The sequence below is a fragment of the Pongo abelii genome, chromosome 1 (assembly GCF_028885655.2).
Source record: "Pongo abelii isolate AG06213 chromosome 1, NHGRI_mPonAbe1-v2.0_pri, whole genome shotgun sequence".
Lineage (NCBI taxonomy): Eukaryota > Metazoa > Chordata > Mammalia > Primates > Hominidae > Pongo > Pongo abelii.
Genome location: NC_071985.2, coordinates 74,933,576 through 74,939,663, shown reverse-complemented (window position 1 = coordinate 74,939,663; position 6,088 = coordinate 74,933,576). Strand labels below are relative to the sequence as shown.

The following is a 6,088-nucleotide window of genomic DNA, read 5'->3' as shown; positions in this document are numbered from 1 at the left end:
CCTGCGCACTCGGGCCATGACCGCAGGGACCGCCCGCTGGGGCCACAAGAGTAACCTGGGAGCCAGAGGGAGCCCTGAGTGTCGGCGTAAGGCAGAGGTCCCTGCCCAGGGTCGCCGTCTCAGAGGCACATTTAGTGTTTGTTCTACTTATGAAATCAAGGACAATCAATTGTACTTATCTTACAACTGATGTTCTGGGATGGGACTGGAAAACACTAATTCCAGAATCGCTCTTTTTCTTAAAATCTTTGGCCTTTAGGACAATGTCTTCCTCATTAGAATCTGTAAGATCGCAGGAATTTCGCCAAGAAGGGCTGCATAGAAACCACAGAGGCAACTCGGCCAGGGCTGCTCCCATTGCGGTGGCCAAGAGAGGGCACAACACTGGACTCTTGCGATAAACACTTTACTCTGGGTGAAGACTGCATATTTAAGGACACAACAGCACATTTAGATCAAGCAGTGGTGATTTCAGGGCATACACGGAGCTTCATGCTGAGAACACCCAGGGGTCCTCAAGAGTCTTCCTCCTCGTCTTTAATTTCAGAAATTCTGTCTATAGATTTAAGGATTTCGGCACCAAGATTCTGTGTCTCAGCTCCGGAAACCAGTTGCTTAATGGAAGCCTGTGCGCTGTTCATGACCACCCAGAGGTTCTGCAAGGCCACGTCGGCGTTCTGCTTCACTACTGTCAGGCTGGCGCCCTGGCCGCATCGCAGGGCTTCATTCTCTCGCTGGAAGTTGGAGACCTGCGCCTGGAGCAAATTGATTTCCTGTTTCAGTTTCACGACGTGGTTTTCTGCCTTTACAGCCCGTTTGGTCATCAGCTCCAGGTTCTGCTCCACCTGCTGAACCACCGACTCCGAGTCGTGGTAGTCGCTTTCCTCCTTGATCATTTTTGCTTCTAATTTCCGCTCAAGTGTCCTCACCATTTCTGTTTGAGCTTCAGAGAAGCTCTAAACCTCATTCAGCTTTCTTCTCAGCTTAGAATTTTCATCTTTCAGTGCTTCGTAACTTATCTGCAGCTTCCGCAGGTGCCTGTCTGCCAGAGACTCTCCATGAGCCGCAAAGTCTGCGCTAGGACTCCCTGCCGGAGAGGCCGGAGACATGAGAATCAGTGTCACTCAACGCCCACGGGGTCAGAGACTCAGGCCCTGCCAGCTCCGACGGGGTGGAGAAAAAGGAAAGTTATGTGCTGCAGGGCACGTGCCGGCAGGGACCCTCTCGGGGTGAGTGTGCTCCATGGCGGACGGCAGGTAGGCCCCACTCCATCCGGTGTCCTCATCCTCCTCCTTATCCAGGAGGTCACCGGCCCCTGTCGGGTCCTCGAAAAATGGCTGGTGATTCTCCAGGCCATACCCCCCCCCGCCCCGGTTTGGGAGGGTGAGGAGTTGTGGTCAAGTCCCAGTGAATGCCTCGAGGCTTCCTTTGCATACATTCTGCTGGCTGGGTCCTCTTTTGACAGGCCGAGGTTCTTGGTCTTCAGAAACTCTTTAAAGAAGAATGGATTTGCCTCTTCAAGATCTTCAAATTTGTCATCGTCGGGAATGGCGAGGCTCCAGGCTCGGGACAGCGGGGTGGCGCCCGGGCGGCGCGGGTAGCTCGACAGCGCTGCGGGCCCGGCGAGGCAGGACCTGCCTAGCCCGGCAGCGGCGGCTCCATGGCCCGGGCTCCGCCAGTGCCGCGGCTAGTGTAGCAGCCCCCGTCGCCCACCGCTCGGCCGCCCCTGCTCCGCCGAGCCTCTCCATTTCTTAGGTATTTGATTTTATTTGTAGCTATTATTAGGTGGGATTACTTTTTAAATTTCTTTTTCAGATTTCACTGTTGGCATATAGAAATGCTACTTAAAATGCTAATTTTTGTATATTGATTTTCTGTCCTGCAGCTTTACTGAATTTACCAGTTCTAATAGTTTTTTGGTGAAGTTTTCAGGTTTTTCCAAATGTAAGATCATATCATCTGCAAGCAAAGGTAATTTGACTTCTTCCTTTCCAATTTGGATGTCTTTTATTTCTTTCTCTTGTCTGATTGCTGTAGCTAATTTGACTTCTTCCTTTCCAATTTGGATGTCTTTTATTTCTTTCTCTTGTCTGATTGCTGTAGCTAGGACTTCCAGTACTATGTTGAATAACAGTGATGACAGTGGGCATCCATGTCATTCTTCAGGTCTTACAGGAAAGGCTTTTGGTTTTTCCCCATTCAGTATGATACTAGCTGTGGGTCTGTCATACATGGCTTTTATTATGTTGAGGTATGTTCCTTCTATATCTGGTTTTTTGAGGGTTTTTATCATGAAGGGATGTTGAATTTTATCAAATGCTTTTTCAGCATCAATTAAAATGATCATATCATTTTTGTCCTTCATTCTGTTGATATGATGTATCACACTGATTGATGTGTGTATGTTGAACTATTCTTGCATCCCAGGGATAAATTCCACGTGGTCATGATAAATGATTTTTTTTTTTTTTTTTTTGAGACGGAGTCTCGCTCTGTCACCCAGGCTGGAGTGTAGTGGCGCGATCTCGGCTCACTGTAAGCTCTGCCTCCCGGGTTCACGCCATTCTCCTGCCTCAGCCTTCCGAGTGGCTGGGACTACAGGTGCCCGCGACCACGCCCGGCTAATTTTTTGTATTATTATTAGAGACGGGGTTTCACCGTGTTAGCCAGTATGGTCTTGATCTCCTGACCTCGTGATCCGCCCTCCTTGGCCTCCCAAAGTGCTGAAATTACAGGTATGAGCCACCACGCCCAGCCGATGAATGATCTTTTTAATGTATTGTTGAATTTGGTATGGTAGTAGTTTGTTGAGGATTATTGCACCAGTATTAATCAGATATTCGCATGTAGTTTTCTTTTTTTTTTTGGATGTGTCTTTGTTTGGTTTTGGTATCATACTAACCTCAGAATGAGTTTGTAAGTATTCCCTCCTCCTCTATTTTTGGAATAGTTTGAATAGGATTGGTATTATTTCTTCTTTAAATGTTTGATAGAATTCAACAGTGAAACCAAGTCCTGTGCTTTTCGTTACTGGGAGACTTTTTATTATGGTTTCGATCTTGTTGCTTGTTATTGGTCTGTTCAGGTTTTGGATTTCTTCATGGTTCAACCTGGGGAGGTTGTATGTGTCTAGGAATTTGTCCATTTCTTCTAGATTTCCCAATTTATTGGCATATAGTTGTTCATAGTAGCCACTAATAATCTTTTGAATTTCTGTGGTATCAGTTGTAATGCCTCCTTTTTCATTTCTGATTTTATTTGTTTGTTTACCTTCTTTTTCTTAATCTGGCTAAAGGTTTGCCTTTTTTTTTTTTTTTTTTTTTTTTTTGAGACAGAGCCTTGTTCTGTCACCCAGGCTGAAGTGCAGTGGCATGATCTCGGCTTGCTACAACCTCTGCCTCCCAGGTTCAAGTGAATCTCTTGCCTTAGCCTCCCAAGTAGCTGGGATTACACGCATGGACACGCCGCCCAGCTGATTTTTGTATATTTTATAGAGACAGGGTTTCACCATGTTGCCCAAGCTTGCCTCAAACTCCTGACCTCAAGTGATCCTCCTGCCTTGGGCTCCCAAAGTGCTGGGATTACAGGCATGAGCCACCACACCCAGCCTCTATTTTGTTTAACTTTTTAAAAAACCAACTTTTTGTTTCTTTTATCTTTTGTATTGTTTTCTTCATTTTAATTTTATTTATTTCTTCTCTGATCTTTATTACATCATTTCTGCTACTAATTTTGGGTTTGTTTTGCTCTTGCTTTTCTAGTTCTTTAAGATGCATTGTTAGGTTATTTGAAGTTTTTCTTCTTTTTCAGTGTAGGCACTTTTAACTATAAAATTCCCTCTTAGCAGTGCTTTTATATATCCCATAGTTTTGGTATGTTGTGTTTTCATTATCATTTGTTTCAAGAAATTTTCAAATTCCTTCTTAATTTCTTCATTGACCCACTGGTCATTCAGGAGCATATTGTTTAATTTGCATGTATTTGTATAGTTTCCAAAATTCTTCTTGTTATTGATTTCTAGTTTTATTCCATTGTGGTCAGAGAAGATGCTTGATATTATTTCAATTTTTTTGATGTTTTAAGACTTGTTTTGTGACCTAACATGTGATCTATCCTTGAGAATGATCCATGTGCTGAGGAGAATGGGTATTCTGCAGCCGTTGGATGAAATATTCTGTAAATATCTATGAGAACCATTTGGTCTATAGTGCCAATTAATGTTTCTTTGTTTATTTTCTGTCTGGAAGATCTGTCCAATGCTGAAAGTGAGGTGTTGAAGTCTCCAGCTATTATTGTATCAGGGCCTATCTCTCTCTTTAGCTCTAACAATATTTACTTTATATATCTGGGTGCTCCAGTGTTGGGTGCACATTTATTCAAAATTGTTATCTCCTCTTGCTGAATTGACTTATGTATCATTTTTTTTTTTTTTGAGCAGAGTCTCATTCTGTTGCCCAGGCTGGAGTGCAGTGGTACAGTCTCAGCTCATTGCAACCTCTGCCTCCTGAGACCCGTTTATCATTGTATAGTGACCTTGTTTGTCTCTTCTTATAGTTGTTTTTTTCTTGAAATCTGTTTTGTCTGATAGAAGTATAGCAAGTCTTGCTCTTTTTTTTTGTTGTTGTTTCCATTGGCATGGAATATCTTTTTTCATACCTTTATTTTCAGTGGATGTGTGTTCCCTGGCATTTAAGGATCTCCAGCATCTGGCTCCTACTTGTCACTCAATGTATTGCTCACTTCTTATAACTCTTGCCTTGATTAAAATGATGCTCCTTGTTTCATATAATTTCCTGATATTCTCACCTTTCTGACAATTCCTTTTCAATTTCCTTTTAGGGCACCTCTTCCTCATAAATATCAGTTTCCCAAAAGTTTTGATGTTGGTCTTTTTCTGCCCTTTTCATCTTATGTAAGTTCTTATTTACCTGGATGGCTTTACTATAATCACCAAGTCCATATCTTTATCTACATCTAGAAATCTCTCCTGAATTGTAGACCTGGATAATTGTGTATATTTTTGATGTCTCAATGGGCGCTTTGAACTCAACTTGTCCAAAACCGAATTCAGGTTTTTTCCTTGAGCTTAGTTCACTTTCTGTATTTTTAGTCTAAAAGAATGACCCACAAGCCAAAATCTGGGATTCACCCTGTGTTTCTTCCCACTCCTTACTTCTCATCTGAAATTGCAACTCTTATCCCTCCTTCTAACAATTGCCATCTCCAGCTCAGAAAATTTTTATCACCATATATCCAGCTGCTCAAGACAAAACTCTTGAAGTCTCCCTGATCTCTTTCTCTTTCCATCATTCTAGCATCTAATCCTTCAGCAAGTCCTATCAGTTCTATCTCCAAAATTTTCCCCAAACCTCTGTTTCTTGTTGAATGGATCCAAGTAGTCACTAGGTTCTGCAGATTGTTTTCTGTGACATCTCCATAGCTCTTCCTCCCCTCCATTGCTCTGCCCTTTATTCAGTATAGGTACTCTCCATCCCTTGTCAAGATGACCATAACTGCCTTCTTACTGGTCTGCCTGTCTCCAGTCTTATACCCCATAAAGCCATATTGATTCATTCCAATGATATTTAATGGAGGGACCACTGTGCTTGGGAAACATCTGTGATCCTGCCCTCATGGGGCTTATGTTCTGGTGGGAAAGACAGACATTCCATACTTGTAAGTATCACAAATGGTACGAGAACCCCGCGGACCAAGAGTGTAAAAACTTGGAGAGCTAACAGCCTTAGGGGTCAAGCAAAGCTTTTCAGTGAAGCAAAGTTTCAGTTGAAAACTGGGGAATGAGTAAGAGGCAATTGGGAGAAGGAGAAGGTGAGGGGGAAAGTTAGGGTATCCTAGTCTTTGGAACCATCACATGACAAAATGTGTAATAAGCCTCCTCCACGCTGTGAAAAGTTTGATCTTTCTATCTTCTTACTTGAAAAATTTTTTTCTGTTAGAAAGTAATGCACACTCATTGTATGATATTTAAAAAATATGAGACATGCAGGAAAGAAAGTAACATTTACTCACAATTTTCCCATTCAGAGACAAGCATTGTAACATTGAGGTGCACGTCCTTTCAGCTTTG

General features: G+C 42.8%; 1 pseudogene; it reads right to left on the bottom strand.

Moving 5' to 3' along the window:
* Positions 1-399: 399 nt before the first annotated feature.
* LOC100453376 (endosome-associated-trafficking regulator 1-like) lies at positions 400-5,457 on the bottom strand (annotated as a pseudogene).
* Positions 5,458-6,088: the final 631 nt, after the last annotated feature.